A 22,589-nucleotide genomic window follows, 5' to 3' on the forward strand; every position below is an offset into this window, starting at 1 on the left:
TCCCTCACAGAAGAAACAAAATGGCGGCCGCTCGTGAAAACATGAAGCGCCACCTTAGAATGCCAATAAGTGAACTCTGGCCACTTTCCACCTCTAGAAAACTCCCTCGTAGCATACACGGCAGTTTCCCATGCAATATTCCATCTTCGGCGCTGAGCGGGGCATTCCTCAGCGTCAGCAATGTCTCCGTCAGCCCTCGCTCTTCACGGAGCTCAAGCGCGAACCGCCATCTCGCCGCGGCGCGCAAGCCACGCCCCCCACAAACCATCACCTTTAAGATAACAGTTTGTACGTTTTTCTGTTCCACTTTTCTGTTTTCTGTACATTTAAAAATGCTATACGTACTCCTGTTGAATACTGTATGTAAAAATACCTTTGTATTTGCAGAGTAACTGCAAGTGGGTAGCATACTAATTAAAGATGAATGTCCAGGTTTTGCAGCAGCAGGCGCATCCTTCTTCTGTTGATTATGGTCTGGGAGCATGCGCACCCAGAATATTGACCCCAAAATATCTATCAGACACAACATCAAGGACACAATTTCGAAAACAATATAGATACGTATAGATTTTCTATACCTGACTCCACATATGTGTGCCTATGTAGTAGACTTTCTTCAAGGTATGTAGATGTGCCGCCGACCGCGGCCCCCACAGGGGGCCACTACAGCGGTCGGCGCCCTAGTGCCGTCGGGGCACCGGTCACCCCTCAAGGGGAGGGGGTGGGGACGCCGACCGGTGTCCCCCTCTCCTCGTGCTGGCCGGATGTGACGCCCAAGCGCGTCACTTCCTGGCCCCTGTGGGGAAGGGGAGGCTATTTAGCCTTCCCCCACCCTCCTGGCGACCTCTTTGTTGCCCACCACGCCGCATCCCTCCCTACCGCTTACCAGGCGTAGGGGTCGGGTGGGGGGGTTTCAGAGCGTTGTAATGTTTCTTTTTCGTTGCAGGCGGAGTTACAGGGCGATCTGGAAGCAGGCCGGTACAAAGGGTACCTCTGCGCGGCACCATAGGGGGTGCCTGAGCCAAAACCGAGGAGCCTCAGGGGAGGGTCCCGGAAGCCGTGTCGGCGCCCCACTAGTCCTGCGGGCGGTTGTGGGCCTGAACAACCGGGGGGTTTGCTATGCGACGCTCCGCCCCGAGAGGCGGGGCGTGAGTAGAAGTTACCAACGGGACGTGATCTTAGAAAAGAATCACCTGGATGGCAGCAAAGGCGGGGTTCGCTCCCGCGCTGCCCGGCTCATCAGGCGGGCAGGCGGCCCAGTTGGTTGCCTGCCCTTGGATCGCCCGTAAGATAACCCACCCATTACATATTGTAATATGTAATAAACCTGCAGCAAATTTTACCCAACTCAACAGTCTATGTGTGTGTTATGTTGGTATGCATTTTGGGGGAGGGGGGACAGAGGGGTGCCCCTGGCGGTACTATGGAGTTAAGAATGGTATATCTATGCTTCACTGTATGCACTTACTTGTTATTTTGTCCCTCGGTATGCTTTTTGGTATTTGGTATGGTATTTCTGTCCTCAGTATGCTTGTATCACGTTATTCTGGGGGTCATTATTCAGAAATATAACTGTGTGGGAGTGGAGGGGGTTTGGATACTTATAGTGTGCACCTCCATTGCTCCTATGGGGCATTGTCTGCCCGGAATCCAACTGACAGACTACGTTCCCTAACTATGCAGATGCAGGACAGGCATTTTCCAATCAGCCAATTCTCAACCAAACAGGCATTGATGGCAGAGTGGAAGTGTGGCAAAGACAACAGTTCGATGAAGGAGGTTCATCGTCAATGCTTTACATTCTCATTATACGCCCGGTAAACAGGGGCGTAGCAGGGGGGGGGGGGGGGGCGGTGCACCTCGGGCCGCACGAGTTTTGGGGGATTCTTCTTGCGGCCGCGCGGGGTGGCAAACGCTGGATTTGTTCGCCAGCACCCTTCGCCCCCCTACTCCTTTCGGCCGCCATGAGTGGTAGAAGGCCTAGCTACGCCACTGCCAGTAAATCATGGTGGAGGATAGAAACCCTGCCTGTCTGTGGCAGTTCCTGTACATCTGCCAAACTCTAAATAAGTGCCTATTGGTCTAGTTCACCACACCATTTTCAGGTTAGCCCTGCTATTGGGAAAAACACACATCAAGAAATATCCTTTTAAGTGCTCTTTCGACTCTCTGGTGACTTCCAGTCTATGTCCCATTACCATTACCATTCATAAAGTTTGGGAGGTCGCACCTTCTCTGTATTGGCACCCGCACCCTGAAATCCCCTCCCCCTTTCAGAAAGAAATTATCCTACGGTTTCCCACAGTGGTATAAAGACCTAGCTCCTCCCCAATACCAGTTGGGTTTCAGAACTGATGCCAGGCTGAGTCTAACAACACCCCCCTTCCCAGAATGTGGTTCTGGTTTCACGCAGTCAAATACTAAAAACAAAACAAAATTGTGGAGGAAAGGGGGAAATGATAATGAAAGTGGAAAAAAACAGCCAGCATTTCTCAATCTTCTCACAAAAGCTTCTCTGAGAGTTTAGGAATTTAGAAATGTGGATAGCACAGGCTTGCGTTATCAAGCGGTTAAGTAACCACTGCAATATAAATTATTCACAGCTTTATATTAGCCCATTTGACAAATATAGGTATGTTGGTGCCTATGTGTCTTTCTATGTCTCCCCGAAACTGATGCCATGGAAGGCGTGAAGAGGAACAGAAATAATGTTTCAGGCAATATGGTGAACTGTGTATGCTCTTCCGTTTCCCAGAATCAAGTTTTTGATATTTGAAAATGGTGCATGACAATATTGCTGTAAACTATGTTTTAAATGTCATTTCGCACACTTAAAGCACGTCATAGACACAAATGGAAGTGCACCTTTTCATTGTCTGCAGCAGTAAAAGAAAATGGGTGGTCTAAAGAACCTCGGGATTAAATTATTATTTAAACTAGTGTACATGAAGCTTTGTGTTTGTTTCTTCGCATAATAACACGTAGGCAACTCTGGCAGAATAGCTTGTCACTTGTCAATGAAATATGCCATAATCTGCTGACAAGTTCGAATCCTGCAGAGAACAATTAGCATATCATCCCTCCAAGGTCGATCAATTAAGTTCCAATACATTTGATAGCTTAGAAGCTGCATAAGTGCATTATGAAGTGCTATATTAAGATCGAGGGAGATGGGGCTTAATGGCCAACTTTGCTGACTTTAGAATTGGCGCACCAGGTACAAAATCACGGATGGGCTATTCATAAAGGCAAGTTACACAAGTGAGCAATTTACATTTGTAATTTACACTTTTAGTGTTCAAATATTTTATTGTGTTTGGATAAAAATAAATACAGTTACAAAGCAAAAGCAATACATAAAAATCAGAAAATGATGTATGCAAGTAAAGAATAAAAAAGTTTAAAAGGATTACATGACTAGCAATATCTGGACTGGGATGAAGAGATAGAACCTTATTATTTTAAAATGATCAAATAAATATCATGACAAATAACAGGTATTTCAAATTCATCAAATATTAAGTATAATCCCAAGGAAGACAGGACAGATGGAATATCCTCACATGTCACAGTAAAGTCATGTATGATAGAATGTGTATCACTTGGTAAATAAAATACATCAGCAAGGGGAAAGAAGTGAAAAAGCAAAAGTGAAAGAAAGGGAGAGGAGAGAAGGGAAAGGATATTAGGAGTGTGAGATGAGACATGAGATAAAAATGTATAAATGTTTGAAGCGGTATGGCCTAAGCGTCATCAGATAGCAAGAAGTGAGACAATAACCAAATCTGGAGAAAGGGTTATCTTAGAAAGTTTGACTTTTAGCTTTCAAAAAGTATAGAAATCCATGTTACTGAGAATATATTTTTTGGCTAGGAAAGAAAAGGGGAGAGGATCATTATTAGTATCATAGAGGTCTTTCACTAGTCTAATACCCTGAGCAGCCCATAGATAAGCAGTGTTAAATTAAATGCCAGAAACAAGTTTAGGATTAAGCCGTAAAGATCTGCATCTTGATTTATGAACAGGTTTTGAAAGTTTCCGATCAAGGTATTTCAGGGCACTAACTGTATCTAACATAATACGTTGAGAGTGTGCTATGCTAAATTTTGAAGCTGTGAGCATAGAAAGAGTGCTAAAGGGAGCACACAATTCTCGTTCTATTTAAACCCATGGAGGTAAATATTGCGAATCTGGTAAAAACCAAATTGCTCCTTGGGCCACCAAAAAGGATATCTGGTATGGATTCCAGTCCGGGAGGTTACAACCTCCCAATATAGAGGGTTTCCTAAAATATTTATAAGAAATTCTAGCTCTCTTATTGTTCCATAAAAATCTTGACATGAGTATATCAATCTCATGAAAGAAAGATGATGAAAGTTTTAAAGGAAACATAGAAGATAGAAAATTAATAATTGGGTTTATCATCATTTTAAGAGATTGTATCCTACCCCACCTAGAGATATATTTAGGAGACCAGGATGACAGGAGATCTTTAACTTTATTTATTATGTAGGATTCATTATAAACAACAGTATGTGTAAGATCTTTGCAGAACCAGATCCCCAGATATTTAATGTGCGTGGATTGCCATTTAAAACCTGAATCTCCTAAGTGAGAGGAAAGACACAAAAGCTTCAATGGGAACACTTCTGTCTTCTCTTTGTTAAGAGTATAGCCAGAGACTTCCGAGAAATTACAAATAATTGCTAGAAATAGAAGAGACCGCTGATTCAATATCTTCTGAAAATATAAGAACATCGTCAGCGTAAGTGTTTTAAGTATGTGTGATCCAAATTGGAACCCCTTAATCTCCGGGTTTAGATTAAGCAAGCGGAGAAGTGGATCAATGGATAAAAGAAAGAGAAGGGGTAAAAGTGAGCACCCTGGCCTCGTTCCTTGGTGGAGATTAAAAATGGAGGACATTATGCCAATAATTCTAATATTGGCCTTAGGTTGCGCATTAAGAACCATGGCCATATTAATAAAAGAGTTGCCAAGATTGTGAGACTCTAAATCTGAATGTAAAAAAGGCCAAGATACCTTATCAAATGCCTTTTCGGCATCAAGGGCAATCGCTCCAGATGGTAATGAAGAGAGTTTTGCCTTTTCTGAAATGTGATAGAATGTACAAATGTTGTCCCTAGCAAGTCTACATTTATCAAAACCTGTTTGGGAGCCATGGATGAGATTAGGAATGTGACATTCTAGTCGATTTGCTAAAATCTTGGCAAAAATGTTTGCTTCCATATTTATTAGGGAAATGGGACAGATGATTTTTGAGTCAGAATGATCCTTACCTTCTTTTGGTATAACTACTATAGTAACCTCAGCAGCCATACCTGAAACTTTGACAGAAAAAAACATAATCAAAAATCTGTTTTAAGATATTTAATGATTGAAGAGGTGAATGTTTTATAAAAGGCAATGGGATACCAGACCGGTCCAGGAGCATTCCCCGAACGAGTAGCTTCAATAGCCTGAATAATCTCGTCAATTTCAATTGGCTTACCCAACTTGACTTTATTGTTGTCCGAATTTGTAGTAGTAGGGAGAGAGTTAAGGAATTGTTGACAGTTAAGCTTTGTGCACTGACTTGGAGATGTATGTAATTTTTCATAAAACTCCCTAAAGACTTCAAGGATTTCTTGGGTAGGAAACTTTTTCGAATCGTTTTTATCAATAATATGAGTAATTTGAGAGGTATTGCTATTCTGATGTTTCAGGGCTGTAGCTAACAATTTGTCAGCTCTATTATGTAGCAATAATTGACAAGACTTCTGAGCGTGCACTCCAAGATAAGCTCTTTTGGTAACTATGGAATTAAAGGAGTATTTTAAATGTTTAATGTCCTGCAAGCGATATTTGCCACTAGTATGTCTATATAATTCCTCTATTTGTATAATGTCATCTCCCAAAGATTGAAGAGATGTTCTAAAATTGCTATTTCTTTTGGCCACTTTTTTAATAATGTAACCTTTTATAGTACACTTAGACGCACCCCATAGTATTATCGGAGAATCCACGGATAATTCATTTTCTTTAAAGAAACCAACAATCTCATCATTAAGTTCTTTGACCTCAGCATCATCCTCCAAGATTTCTGTGTTTAAACGACAATTATGGTGTCCTTTTGTATCTTTAAGGTTAAGGATGGTTAACGAAACTGCAGCATGATGAGAGACAACTATTGGATGAATCATGACATTCGTTGTATGTTTTAAAAGAGAAGCGTCAACAAGAAGATAGTCGATACGAGAGAAGCTGAAATGAGGGGAGGAGAAAAAAGTGAAGTCGCTACCCGTAGGTTTATGTAATCTCCAAGCATCCAAGGCATGATGTGACAAATACATACTAAGCAAGTGTTTGTGTGATCTAGGGGGTCGAAATTTAAAAGCAGAGTGCCTATCCAAAATAGGATCGAAAGGAAGATTGAAGTCTCCTCCAACAATTGTTTTTGAATTTTGTGGAATGTGGGATGTGCTGATGTTTTTTGTTTATCGCACGCCAAACATTTGGGTCATCTATATTTGGCATATACATTCTTAATATATAGATCTTCTAAACCATGAGTCAGTCGTGCAAGTAACCGTCTCCCGTTGGTATCATGTTCAGCTGCAATTATAGATAAGCCAGATTTTTAGTGATAAGAGTAATAACCCCGTTCTTCTTCCCAGAAGCTTCAGAGCATGTGACATCTAACATCCTGGCTCTTTTAACTAGGTTATTCAAACCCTTAACATTGACAGAAACTACACTTATACCGGGCATTCGTATATGTAGTTTACAGACAGCAGGTACTTCTGATAAAGGAGTTCAATGACAGTTAATACATACTTAAAGAACCGAGGAAGTGAGGCCGATGTCCCAATATTAAGGTGTGGATAAAGGGGAGGAATTAAGAATAGAGAAAAGAGGGCTCAAACGCACTCCAGAAATGGCCGGAGCAACATCGAAGCCCATTTCCACCATGGGATGTATTTAAGAGACATATTGTATGAGGAACTAACAAGAACGAGCAGCAGCAAAGGCTACCATCAACGGCGTAGACCGCTCCAACATAAATAATCCGCACAGCAGCAGAACAAATGTTGCCATCATAAATGCATAACCATAGCAAACGCATGACAAGAGTGTAGCACTAGGTAGTTGCTAACTAAATGAATATGACACAAACAGAATGTCTGCAAGAAGATGACATTTCATAAATGAACAAGTCATATCTGTAATAGCATATAAATCCAGTTTATAAATACTTCATTCCATTTTAAAGAACATTCAGGTAAATTCAAATGTAATACGTACAATAATATTATAAAATAACTATACAATATAAAGCATTAATAGATTATGAAAATCACATTCTACAGATGAATCTCATAAAGACATAACAGTAATTGTGGCACTGGAGGCAAAGCAAAATAAATATATTAAATATATTAAAAGACCATTAAAAAACAATAAAGCATTCCATTGGTGATCAGTGAAGCCATTAAATAATAAATAGCATATTGACAAACTTCTATATAAAAAGGATCAAAGATAAAGGAAAAGGGGTAGAATACTTCCCTATAGCCAAGGAGCTATGAAAAAGACTAAAACTATATTGTTTAAATAGACCATATCAGATAGGTCTACCATATTTATAAAAGACATTCTTAAAGAAGTGTATTCCCAAAGTGATCCAAATACAACTTAGGTAGTGCATAGTGCTGTATAAAATATCAAACATCAAAATGAGGCTTGTTCAGAATATAAAGTACATCAGCACCGATATAGCAAAATGTATTGGAGCCTCAATATCGAGCAAAATCACAACAGAGGCTGCTGTAGAATACACAGTAAGAGCAACCTATAATAACTAGAACAAGTAATATAAAATCTTGTACATATAGAAAATACAAAGACAGAGCCAAATACAATTGAGCAACAGCAGGAAATGGCTATCATGGAAACATAAGAAGAAGGTCAGGTCAATCCATATGGAAGACTAGGAGCGTGAAGTACCAGGTAGAGAGTCAGAGTCCAACTGAGATTCAGAGTGATTATCCAAGAAAGTGGAGAGATCTGCAGGTTCATAAAAGATCTGTAGATGACCTTTGAAAATTATCCGGAATCTTGAGGGCCCAAAGAAAGAGAATGGAATGCCCATTTCAGGAAGCCTTCGGCGTCGATTGAGGAAGCCTTTGCGGCAGATTACGGTGTCTCTGGCACAGTCTTGCAAAATAGAATTTTTTTGCCCTTCCCATTGAATCATCTTAATCTTCCTCTGTGTGTTGATGTCACAAAGGTTTAAAAATCAATGGTCGTGGAGAGGACAAATTCCTGGGTTTCAAAGTTGGAACTCTGTGAGCTCGTTCTTTTTCAAAGTCTTTTGTGAAAGGGAGTTGCAGGACATTTGGGATCCAAGTAAGCAAGAAGTCAATTACTGAAGGGGCAGAATTTTCACACCCCTCTGGTATTCCAAACATACGAAGATTACTTCTACGATTATGCTCTTCCTGTTCTGTCAAGTCTCTCCTTAAAGATTAAAGATGTGATGGAACATTCCAGATTTTGGATGAGTTTTGCTTGCTTATTTTTGTAATCTTCCACATTGCTTATTTTTGTCTCAGTGTTAGAAACACGTAATGAGAGATCTTTAAAGTCGTTACGAATCCCTGCCACCTCCACCTGGAGTAGATCTGTATTCGTTTTGGTACCTTGAGCTATATCGTGCACTGTGTTGAGCTTGAGTAGTATAGCTTCTAAAGCTGAGGCAGAGTCAGGACTATCTTTAACTGGTGAACCCAGGATATGTGAACAGTGTTTACAGCGTTTCCGGTTCCCTTTGGAATCTCTATCTTTAATGTTACCACCCATACCTTTCACCATGTTCGTACTAACCACACTGAGATAGATTTAGTATGCACTGAGGAGAACAGGCAGGGCAATATGGATAAGCCACTAATAAAGCAGCACTGCTGAAGAGAATGAAGGAAAAATCAAGCACTGAATTATGACTCATTAAACAGACTAGAACCCATAAGCAGGATTTGCACAAGACAATGAGGGTTCTGTCATCAGCCACCATTTTGTAGTCTCCAGAGATGAAATACACAAGCACTCTAGGGAAACAGCTAAGAGCATGAAAAAAGTCTTCTTAGTGCTCACTGACCGTTCTGCCACTCTTCGCCATCCAGAGGTGAACAAAAAATCACCCGCAAAGCATATTAATTGAACATCCCCACCGGCAATGTCACGGAGCTCAAGGAAAGGCACACATCTTTGCTGCGCGTCAAGCCATGCCCCCCTCCCCCCCGCAGTAATTTACACTTTTCAGTAACTTTACTACTTTTGGCTATTCAGAAAAAATAAGAGTATGAGGTTATCAAAAGTGTAGACTTACATATCTCTGCCCACTGAAAAGGGGAGATTGAGTCAAGCTTACGAGTGTAAGTTAATGCTGCCAAACAAGCATTGGCAAAGACAATAGGCTTTCCCAATGCAAGATCTATTGGCTTTGTCAACGTTTTTCAGGCATGTTGTACAGCAATGTAGGCTGCTATACAACATGACCTAAAGTTAAAAAAACATTTTGATGTGGCCAGCATTGACCGTGTCATATCGCTTTTTTTCTTTAAGCCATGTTGCACAGCAGGCCTTGTTGCTATGCAATATGTCTAAAAAAATATTAAATATAGCACTTGCAATTGCAATAGATATTTTTGAGCAGCACAGCAGAAGCTGGATTGGCAAACCAAGCAGCAAATAAAAAGTAATGCAGTGATCGTAATAAGGAAGGGGGTAGCAGAGCTTCACTTATACTACTTACAATTGATCCAAAACAATTGAAATTTCACTTTGTAGCATGCAACGGCAATCCCACCAGAATGAATGATTTCAGTCATTAAATTAGTAATTTATGAAGTTTTTATTACATTGTACTGCTTCCTTAGCATTAAGATGGTGTTATGCTCTGTTTCTGATTGGATAATATCGATCTCTGAAAAGTTTCTCCATCCAGCAAAAACATACACTGAAACGGAATGCATCATTCGCACATCGTTCCTTTTACTTTTCAGACGCTTAGCTCAAATAGCAGACACTTATATTGCAAGAGATTATGTTACCTAGATCACTTAAGTTATATTGCTAGCATTCCATGCGAAGATTATTTTGAAGTGAGAGATACACGTTTAGCAATAATGTTACTGTTTCTTCTCCCTATCTATTAGTATTGAGGCAGCACTTGTAGGGGATTGGAGGGTTGGATTTGGCAGGGTGAACTGTGAGGGGTTAGCAACACAACTGTCATGGGGTGGAGCGTGGGGAAGCAAGCAACATGAGGGAGGAAGCAGTAACAATGGAGGGTGGGGGATTGCAGAGGGCAAGCAGTGCAAAGGTGGCGTGGGGAAAAGGGAGGTAGCAATACCATAACAGAGTGCTGGAGGAATACATTAGTTTAAATATAAACCTATACATCACTTTTAATAATTATTAATGCATAGTACAAAATTACTTCAGGTGAGAATTGTTTTTACATTTAAAATTCAGAAAAATATTTTTGGGTAAATGTAATCTATTTACATTCATTATTTGCTTAAAAATGAAACTAATAGTGCTGTGGCATTTTTTATTTGTTCTACATTTAAAATAAACATTACATTTTTAATTTCCCACTTTATTTATTCATTAGGGTACATCTCTGTAATAAATGAATATCATAAAAGATCTGTATATAAAAGTAGAACGCAAAATACATCTCCCTAGCAAGGTGATTCCATTTCAGCTGATGCACGATTCATTGCAGAAACTAGTTTAAAGAAAATAAACAATTTACGAGCATATTGCATCTGTTTGTGCTAAAGCACACAAGAATAACTCCTTGCTAAACAAAGTCCAGCCGGCAAAAATCTCAGAAAGGGAATATAAATAGGCCCTAGAAGGGTGCGCTATGCCGACCCTAATGTCTAGCTGTATGCACTGGTTCGGAGATGGTCAAGTGTTACCCACATAAAGTGTGTAGTACATAAGTAAAAGTATTAGAACATCAATCGGGGCAGATTTTGTTTCGGTTAGGATAATCCTAAAGAAGCACTTTAACATATAACACAGGATAAAAATAACCCCAATTGTTTGAAGTTATTTACAGTTGTTATGCGGTGTCAGAGAGACTGCGAGACAGTAAAACATAATGTACTATATGAATGCTAAAATCTCAATCCTCTCTTCCTTCATATCTGGCTCACGGCAAGCGAACATCTGCTGACACCAAAAACAATTATTCATGAGCAATCTGTTTTCAAAATTCTTAGGGCCTCTGAAAATATCCTAATCCTCAAACGCTGGCCCATTGGTTTCATCAATTTCCTTCTTACGACAGTGTATTACGAACAGAAAAATAGAAAGTGTGGAATGTTTTCTTCGGCATCTAATGAACATAAAGTTCATTTGGTTTCTCTCCCTACTATTTGACCAGGCAACCATTTGGCTATAATTGAGTTGATCTGGAGAGTATTGTGTTGAAACTTCATAGAAAGAGTTTTTGCTAATTAGGGTTGGATTTCATCCAGATAAGGTTCAAAGCTTGGCAATGCTTTGAATGTTAGGAATTGTGTAGTGAGTCTTCCCATTCTGCAATCATGATGGTCACTATCCGTTATAAATTCACAATAATTGCGCTTTAGTTCGTTCTAAGAGTTTGCAGTCAGTGAACTAGGATCAGTCCAGAACCTACTCAGACCCATCTCATGGAGCCAATTACTCACATGACTGTACCACGGAAAAGTAAGCTGGCCATGAAGTTCCAGTAGCTCCCTCAGTCCTTGTCTCTAGGGGTTTGGTTCTTCTGTGACCCAGATTCTTAACCAGTACAATAGGGGTCTCAGTATGGCTAAATGTTCCAGTCATTTGATACCAGTATCATGGAACAGTGGAATCAAAGGTGTATTTTGGGAGAGACACATTAATATACAAATCACTTAGTTTTCTCCAAATACAATTGAATTCAAATTCTTCCACCTCATAGTTTCACCCCACAGAGGGCTGCTGTCTGGGCTCTATATCTATAAACCTCCTGGAGAGATCGCCTTGAACTCTGTAGCTTGCTGCTTTTTAACAATTGGCAGATCGTTTTGTGTGGTTTGATGGCCATGTATTTGGTCTTGCTGGAATTTATTTCAAGGCCCTTTAATCTACACTAGTTGCTAAAATTATCAAGACAGCAAGCTTGTGTCATCTGCAATTAGCGCACATATAGGGGCCCCTCCTAATTTCAGAGAACCATGAGTGCAATTTCGTAAGTGCTGGACTACATCGTTGATGTACAATGAAAAGAGAGTGGGTGCCAAGACGCAGCCCTGTTGCACCCCCTCATGACAGGAATGGCCTCTGCAAACTTGCCCCCCGGTCCCCATTGCACTCTTGCAAAGTTGTCTTGGTGAAACCTGATTATCTGTGTCAGGATTTCTTCCGGTACACCTTGATGTTGCATTGATTCCCATAGGAGATCCCTTGGTAGATTTGTGTATTTCCTACAAATATATAGGATCTGCGCGTTTAGACAACAAGGGATTGGTGTCCAGTCTGATTCCAGACACCCCCAAAGGATATGTCAGCTTTTACAACAGCTAGCTCACTGTGCCACCATAAGCCCCCTAACCTTACCATGGAGCGAATAGTTTCTGGCAACTATCAATCATGACAACCCTAGATCCTTCAGGGATCATGGAAACAGTAAAGTACTTTTCGCTCAGTTAATCGTGCTCACTTAGTCTGAGAGAGACACAGAATAAACAATGGGGACGTTTTAAATAAGCATTTTTTTTAACCAGCATCATTCTAGTATGAAACATGTGTGCTGCAACAACCATTAGACAGAAACAGATATATAAGATTACAAGCACCAACAGAGTAAACAAAGGTTAAAAGTCTACCATGATGCTAAATCAGTGAATATATGCAAGCATATAGTGTCATGACAGTAATCAAGCATATTCCTGAGAAGCAAACCTTATCTAAGTATACCTAAGTGTACCTAGCATTTATGTGGTTGTAAAGCCAAGAATCCCCTTGGAAAGAGCCAACCCCATTTCCTGATGGGAGAGAACAAAGGACCACACCTTGGTCTCCAGTTGGACACTCTGCAAGGGATGTCAGACCACTGCTTGCTGGAGCTTCTGCAGGCTGGGACCTCAATGTCTAGTGTCAGTGTGACGCTTCTCCTCTGCCTATCTAGTCTTGGTATGGTTCATTTATACCATAAAGATAGCCTTAGGGTTTCTTACATCAATCAATCAATCAATAGATTCTTTATTCGGTTTCAGCATTTTAAACCATAAAAGCACATGATGAAGATAGGATAAAATATATGATAAAAACATATGATAAAAACAGCACGATTCATATCAAACAGATTTTAGGATACAAATATAGACTCATAGACAAATTAAAAATCTAATTCAGACATTGATTTGCGTGCCTGCATTGCAACTTTCAAGAACAAGATGACACAATTAATAATGGCCTCATCATCCAGTTGAAGTAGTGCATCATTAGTTTCTCTAAAATTACTAAAGTGTAGCTTCTTAATCACGGGAAGAAGGATAGATTTAGTATATAAAAGATAAAAACTACAAAAAAATAAAAAGTGCAGCATCGATTGACCGGATTTTCTGTCACAGGGGCAGGGACGGGTGTGTAAGTTAGCTTGGAAGCCTAATGGGAAGTTCAGTAAATATTTTATAGTGCCTTCTCTAAAACGAAAGAGTAAACTGCGCTCCCAATCACTCATATTGCCGGTCAAGTAACTTTGGGGTGAGACAATTCTTTCCTGATTCCTAGTAAGATAGCCCGAAACTCTTGGTTTTGTTATCTCGCTCTTTATTCTCTCTTCCTGCGTGTGCTGGTACCAACACACCAGCAGCTGTTTCTTAGTAATAGAACAAGGGCCCTCTGGGTTTTCAAATAGTTGGTTAAGACCAATTATCTGCAGACAAGATTCAATGTACTTTATCCTAGGAATTTTTCTACCATTGTCACATACAAGGCAGTCTTTTATGATGTGCTCCCTCTGTATTTCGCCAAATGGCATACCAAAAAAGCAGGGACAGGCACTAATATAATCCTCAACAAAGGGGAGGCCTGGGTCATTGTGACAAATAAAACTAGAGCTAGAGATCGGTGCAATCAGCATCTTTCTACAGAATCTATTTTCCTCTAATTGTACTGAGAGGCTACTCTCAGTCCCCCGAACCTCTGCCCCATAGGTTGCAGACAGCAGGCACTGTGATCTGTAACTCTGCAATAAGGGAGTTAAAACATTCCCTTTCTTAGGGCGTGGCAAGCTGAATAGTGATCCTACGGCTCTAGTCAATTTATTCCACTATTAACTATGTGTGTTTCCCGAGTGCCACTGTCATTAAAAGTCATACCAAGATATGTAAAAGTGCTGTGCTTATCAGGCGCGCAACACCCATTGGGCTCACCGGGCTTCAGCCCCCCCCCCGTCATGTGCGTCAGCCCGGCTGAGATAGCCTCGCGGGCTGGCGTCCGTCTGATTGCAGCCGCACCCGAGTACTTAACAGGTCTTTAAAAGACCTTTTACTCGTTAATGAGGCTTTTGTTGTGTGTTCACCGCTTCTTACAGCCACTCTGCCTATGGCTGGAAGACTTAGCCCCCCGAAATCTTTTTCAGCCCCCCCCGAAATCTTTTTCAGCCCCCCCCGAAATTTTGCTCTAGTTGCCCGCCTGGTGCTTAATAGTCTGCGCTCACCTGCCTTCAGTGAGGGTGTTTTATATTTCTTGGGGCCGCAGGACATAATGAAAGATTTAGTAAAATGAATCTTTAAATCTAATGATGCCATAAATTTAACAAAGCTGCTCACTAAAAGATAAAGAGTCTTTGGTGTGCGGGCCATCCACACAGCGTCATCTGCATATAACAGAGCAGGTAGCAGCGAACTTCTAATCGAGGGAACATCAGTGGTAACTGTAGTTAAAAAGGGGTGGAGATTATTTATATATAAAATAAATAAAAGTGGGCCTAAAACACAACCTTGTCTCACACCTCTCATAATACTGACATAATTTGAGACCTCACCATTGATGTTGATCCTGACTCTGGCTTTCATTCCGCTATGCAAATACGCTAGAAAGTGAACTAGCGCTACATGAAGACCAAGAGAAATTAAAATAGACCATAGCTTAGACCGGTTAACACTATCAAATGCTGTTCATAGGTCCATAAAAGCTAGGTACAAAGTGGAGCTTTTTGCCACTGTATACTTTCATATAATTAACTTGAGATTTAGGCACTGCTCTATAGCACCCACTTTTGGTCCAAAGCCATACTGGCTGGGGTGCAATATTGCTTTTTCTTGTGTCCAGTCATTTATACGCTTATATAAAACTCTGCCCAGTACTTTTAAAGTGGCATCTATTAAAGAGATATGTCTGTAACAACTGGGCAGAGAACGGTCCCCTTTTTTAAAGATTGGGACTATAATCAATGTCGACCAGGATTCTGGAATTGAAGCAATGGCGAGGCTACTAAAAAATGTAGTAATAATGGAGCCCAAAATGTCGGGTTATATTTAAAGAGGTCTATAGGGACTCGATCAGGGCCTGGTGCCTTGCCCCCGGCACCATGTTGTAGTGCCTCCTCGACTTCCTCCAGGGTCAATTGAATTAAACTAAAATCAGGGTCCGGCAGGGTATCTGTAGTTAAGTTAGCCTGGTCATAAATTTTAGAATAATGATTGTCCCAGTCTTGACTAGAGATAAGACACCCGATCTTAGGATCTATACAATTAGGTTGCTTCATCTGTTTGACTGAGACCCAAAAAAGATTACCATTCTTCCCGGTTGCAGCTAAGATAAGAATATCCCATTGATGAGTCAACAGTTCAGTTTTTCTTTTTTGTAGTACCTGCTTGTATAACTTTTGTGCTTCGGCTGTAGCTATAGAGTTCTTGGGTAAAGCTTTTAGGGTGCATGTCTTTTGCTCGCAAATGATTATTAGCACGCAAACAATCCTGGTTAAACCACCATGGGCTACTAATGCACTCTGAGTTTGGGTCCGTAAGCTCTTTTTTAATTGTGCTACAGAGATATATAAAGGGAACTACTGCAGCGTTAATAGTGCCAGTCTCTGTGAGAAATGCCTGTACCAGGGCATCATTTCCCACTATAACCTTGTGAAAAAGGTGTTCTGGTGCTACAGATCTCCATCTTAATCTTAGGCCATCTGTTGAGGGATCGAGTTGTTGCGCCCCAATAGCCTTTTTATACTTTGGCCTAGAAGCCATCATTAGATGGACTTCAATGGGATTATGATCACTGAAACTGGAGGAAAGCACGTTACCATGTGATATGTGGTCTATAACGAAGGAAGATATAAAGAAGTAGTCAATAGTGGAACCAGAACCTCGTCCTGTAAAAGTATGGAGAGTATCAGCATCAGTACAGGCAAGATCCATATTAACTAGATTTTATTTGGTCAACAGGGAAATCAACTCGCGTCCCCTACCATCAAGGTTGCTGTCAATTGCATTAGCCTTTGTTAGATCTGAGAGCGGGTTTCTCATATGAGAAACATATCTGGAAACCGAGTGAAGTCTTATGTTAAAATCACTTCCTATACATATTCCCGCAGGCTGCCCACTGACTGAGATCTTATGCTGAAGTAGGGATATATGATCAGATAATGATGATAGGTTAGTGTTTGGCACGTTAGAACAATCATTTTATAGTGGTTAATTAAATATAACGTGCCTCCTCTTTTATATTTTATCATTAGGATGTTGCCATTATTTGTTTTAACGATCTTTGCACTTCCTCCTGCTTTAATGTTGACCCAAGTTACCAGGCCCTCGATAGCACGACCAGAACTTGACGGGGACGCTAGGTTAAGGAAACCAACAAAGCCATTAATATATGATTCTGTCCTAGACCAGGTTTCCTGTAACATTAAGATGTCATATATTGGAAATAAATGAGATCCACTCAGGGCATTACAATTTAGAGTGTACCCCTGCTATATTCCAACTCAGAATTTTCAGGGTGTCATTTCCAAGATTTTCGGTTATGCCAGACCTTGACATAGATGCAAAAGGAGGGTCCGAGACTGGCACAGGAATAGTTGGGGCAGCTCGATCTGTGGAAGATTCCAGGCAGTTTAGCCCATCCAGACCTTCTGATATGGCAAATCTATTTTCTACTTGTGTAAAAGGGGCATGTATAAGAGTTGGTGCTATCATCATGGGCTTATAAAAAAAGCCAAGTGATAGGCAACAGATGTTAGTAGGGTGGGCCCAGGTCTCTTCCTGATAGAATAACAAATTGCGGGCAAGAATTGGTTGGCACAGGTTGATCACAATGCAGTCCCCCACAATCCTTTTTTCGGAACCCCTAGTCAACCCACCTTCCGCACCATTAGTGAGTTATAAAAATCAGAGGGCCTAGGGCCTCTGTTTTTAGTTAGCCACTAGGCACATTTGTTTCTCAAGTCCTCCCAGGATTATTTTTGATTTGCCTTCAATGGAGGCACGCCCTCCAAAACGACTACATAGAGGCATACTGCTGGTGGGAGGTCCAAAGTGACTGTAGAGTACTTGGGTGCTTGCAGTATTGGTTTATTTGGGGGATTGGCACCATTATTCCTATAAGAAATACGGTTGTGGTTATTAATAGTATCCTTCTCTTGAATGCTGGTAGTTGATGGCCTCCTTCCAACTTCTGGAATGTGACTATGGGGTTAGTGTAGTCGGGTGGGTCCCTGACGGTTGCTAGTGGTGATGTCAAACTGAGTTATATTGATCGATATATGTTCTGCTGTGCCTCTGGTTTGGGGTACGCCATGGGGTACTTTGCCAGAAGGGTGCTCTATACCTTTGTCAGCATTGTGTGATTTGTCATTACTAACCATAGGTCCTAGTCTCTTCTCAAGGACTGTTAGTCTCTCCAACAGTGGTTTTAATTTAATGCCCAAAATGTTGCTGATCCTGTCACATAAAATGTCACACAAGGAAGGGTCCTAATGGGGGTAGTTAAATCATCGTTGTTACTATTCAAAGGATTATTGCCCAACAGTACGTCTGATGGTGGCAGGCCTGGTTGAGGTGGGGCTTGCTTAGTGTTTGCAATTATCTCCTGTTGAGCAGGTTGGACAAGTTGAGCCCACTTTAAGAAATGTTTGTTGCTAGCAACTGCTCTTGGCGATTGCTTCCTCTTATATCCTGTCTGTTTATTGGCTGTCCTTTTAACTACCATGTTTTGAACAGTTGTTGTTGCTTGTGGCGTTGTCGTGCATACATTTTCTTGACCAGATGAGATGTGCTGGATATCGGGACTCCCAGGCATATTAGTCCTCCCGTCATTACATGGTAAAATATGTGAGGTGTATAAGGTACCTGGCAGCATCAGGCCATCCTTATTAGCGGCAGCCAACAAAATATTGGACTCTCCGCCCACCTCCATGACATTTTCAGTGGGCAACAGATAAGAAGACACATCATAATCAAGAGACAAGTGACACTCTGTGAGATCGATCTCATTAGAGACTATTCCCACCACTCTCTCTAACACAGAGTCTAAAGTCACAGAGGACCGTGTAAGACCCCCCCCTCAGGCCTCCTTCAAATCTCAATTTAGACATTACAAAATGTTCAGTTCAACGCTCACCTGCTTTTGTTTATATTTACTTAGTACCCTTGATGAGAAAATTCAGGAGGTATGGCCCAGCCCAGCCTATTCTGGTCGCTGACGGGCGCAGATAGGCCCGCCCTTGGCCCGGCAAGCCCTCGCGCGTCCCGCTCTGCAGAAGCCCTTGGTGAGTTTGTAAGCGCCTCCTGGCACTGCGGTGTGCTTCGGCAGCAGTCCGGCCGTGGAGAATGCTGGGGAGTGTAGTTCAGGCTCCCCCAGCCCCAAGTAGGATTGAGGCAGCAGGACAAACGGGCCTCCCGTGCTGTGGGAGCCCCTGGCAAGTTTTCAAGTGCCTGCTGGCGCTGCGGTGTGCGTCGGTGGCAGTCCGGCCGTGGACAATGCTGGGGAGTGCAGTTCAGGCTCCCCCAGCCCCAAGGAGGATTGAGGCAACAGGACAAACGAGCTTCGTCATTACTTCTTTCCACCCACCAGGACTCAGTGGAAAGAATTGCAGAAGTAATGGTCATAAAAGAAACACAGTTTTGCAAAATCTCTTCAGCTGCTACACAATTCTCAGTGAGGGATCAGGCCACAAGCAAGTTCAGAGACCACGCTCATCAAAATAAGAGAGGATCTTCTGTCAGCCTTTGTTAATTCCACTTCCCGTATTCTTGATCCACCTTGACCTCCAGCGAACCCCTCCTCATCACAGGCTACGAGCGAGGCGCCTTTGGAAAAGCAAACCCAGTCTCGAGGCGGGTGCAATCCTTCCACAACCAGAGCAAACCCTGAGTCAAACTTCAATCGGAAGTCCCCGGAGAGAGCACGCTGCCACTGTGGCGCTCCAAAGCCTCCAGTGTGCGCTGGGGTCCTCAGCGGAGGACGTATGAGCGGTTAGAACCCTTGAAATCACGGGTGTCCTCAGAAGCACAGAGTCTGGTCCAAAGTGAACTCAGCACGCTGCGTCCACTGGTGGAGGGTGGATTCCTTACATAATCGATGTGTTGTGAATATGATTATGCAAATGAGCCTAGAACAATACCTGCAATTATGCAAAGTAGTTCTTTCGCTCTCGTATGAAGATGAGCATGACTTTTACGCAAAGTATGTTTATGCTGTTATGTACGTCATGTGCAGGGACTTTTCTAAGAATCCTCATGCATAATAAATGAGGCTAGTTTCCATGAAATTGATCGACATTTATTCAGCACATAACTGGGTAAAAGGTCAGAGCTAGAACCGATATGCAGAGCAAGGTAAGACAAATGTAGGTAAACGGTTGTGTAGCTACCTAGGCCTATATTGGGGTACATTGAGGTACATAATAGTACCAGGTCAAATGCAACTTTCAGATCAATGAAAGCAAGATACAAATGCCCAGCCTTCAATTTGCCATATTTTTAAGCTATACATGAAAGTCTGAACACCTGATCATTCGTACTTGTCTTAGTTCTGAAAGCCCACCTGGCATGTTTAGAGAATATCGTTCTCTGTTATCCAGTTGTTTAATTTATTTAGTATCTGCTTTGTATAGACTTTTTGGAGGATGCCAATTACGCTTATAGGCCTGTAATTGGGCGGATCTTCCTTGCTTCCCTTCTTGTGGATGGGGACAATTTCGGCCCCTTCCACGATTTTGAGATAGGCGATCCTGACGTCACTGCGTTGCTTTATAAATTGACAGAATCTGCCCATATTTCTAAATCGTGCTTCAGAAGGTCCCCAGGCATTTTGTCAGGTCCTGCAGCCTTCCCTGATTTTATGGAATCTATGGCTGCTCTAGTCTCTTCTTTGCTAAAATGGAGAGTCGGTTCTAGCAGTTTGTGGGATAGAGCCTCTGGGGATTCAGTAGGATTTGTGCAGAACTCAGGGGCCCTAGAGTATAGTTCAGAGAAGTGTCTGCACCAGGTGCCTGGGTCCAGGTAATGGTCGGTATTAGTTGTGCCTTTGTTGCATCCATGCACTATTATTCACTAAAAAGTGGCCTGGTCTTTAGTTCTGGCTCCAATTAGAAGTTCATCCCAATTGGTGTCTTCCCAGCTCTTTGACACCACTTTTAATACATTTTTGTATTCTACTCTAAGTTGCCTTATCTGTGTCACGTGTTTGGTCTTGAGTACCACTATTAGCCTTATCTTAGCTAGTGAATACTCATTATTATACCAAGGGGTCTTAGATGACCTCCTAGGAGCACCTGTGTTTGGACCTGTTTTTCGAGGTGTAGTCAGGTAAAATGTCATGCTCTCAACCAAGCAGTGGTAGATTTATACTATCGGTATAGCATCCAGACGTACATTGCTATAGAGGATATGAGCGTCATGGAAAGCATTAGAGATTCAAGATAGAGGCTCAGTTTTATTGACAATACTAGACCATTTAACTGACCTGCGATTGTTACTGATCGATGGCTGTGAAAGCTTAATCGCGTTGGCAACAGCTTGAACTTCAATCAGCCTCCCTGTCACAGTTAAACACAATGGAAAATGATCGCTCTCTTCTCATGTGTCCACCCTGAAATAATTCAGGTAGCCCCAATATGTGGTGCTCACCATGATGTAGTCTATTCTAGACTTGGTAGCACCACTTTTAAAAGTATAGGCACATAGACTATCTGAAATAAACTGACATTTGCAAGATCTCAGCCCTCGCACTGTGGTAAAGTGGGCTAATTGCATAACCGCTGTAGTGCACAGAACCGAGGAACTTATACTTAAAGAGTCAATTCCTCTGGTCAGGCCTACATCCTCAAGAATTGATTCTAGCCCCATTATGGACTCAAATCTACAATTAAAATCGCCACCAATAAAAACAACTCCGACTGGTTGCATAAAATCAAAGACTCCACCTAACAAATGCATCACTGGAGACTCTGCAGTGGGTAACCTTGGTCTTATATAAACATTGAAAACATATAAGTCCATTCTGTTGGACGTTCTTAGCTTCAGCCCTAGGAATCTGGTGAAGGAATGTTCATGGCATCTATAGTAATGTTTAGGTTGATCTTTACCCATATAGCCAACCCACCAGAGGGCCTCCCTTTTTTAGAGGGTATTGTTCCAACTCTAAAGGTCCTATATCTTAATTTATGTGGAGGCTCAATACTAGAGTCAGGGCTACATGTGGGTTGTGTATTTCTACTGCCCGTTGTACCAGTGGTTACTCTACTCTCTGCCTGAATTCCTTGTCTCTCCAATTAGCCTACCATTAAAAGGTTACGATCGACCCCTTGTGAGTTTGGTGTGGGTCCACTATTAGCACTATTGGTGACCCACATAGCCAGTCAATCTGCAGATTCCAGGTTATCAACAGCATGGGGGCTATGCAGGGGTTGCCTGACTCCTGCCTTATTCCTTGATTATGATTCTTCTCAAAGATAGTCTTGCTCAGCTTGACTCTTATCCTAGACTACATTAGTGAATCGGTACGTAATTCAAAAGCTATCAGGCCATCCACAATGGGCTTTAACCAAAATACTAGCAGTGTCTCAACTAAGTTCCCATTGGTGCTCTGAAGATGTTTGACTTTGGCTATGTAAGATCTTACAAGGGAAAGACATTTGCGGCTATGCCTAATCCAATTTATCACCATATACTTTAAGGAATCCTCATCCTCCCAACCACCATGTCTAAGTATGGCTGAAGTCTTGTCGATCCTCCCTGTTCTGATCTGTAGTTCAAACATCTGTCTGCATCTACAGGTTAGTGGGGATTGGTTGAGGAACCAGTGTTTGTATTCATCCTAAAAGTATCCAAACTCCTTCCCGTAGCTGGCCCTCCCACCCTCGAGTGGTCACTTAGTGCACTTGATCCTGTATTTCGCCTATTCATTTCCAGCCCGGTGGTTATGGTTAGGAGGTTTGAGTATTCAATATTGTTATTATATGCTCCATGAGTGACGAGGTGGGGTTGTGATTGTGGCCACTGGTTCTGTGGGTTACAACCTTGGCCTGTTCTAGTTTTCTCGGCGGT

This window comes from Triturus cristatus, chromosome 6 (assembly GCF_964204655.1).
Source record: "Triturus cristatus chromosome 6, aTriCri1.1, whole genome shotgun sequence".
Classification (NCBI taxonomy): domain Eukaryota; kingdom Metazoa; phylum Chordata; class Amphibia; order Caudata; family Salamandridae; genus Triturus; species Triturus cristatus.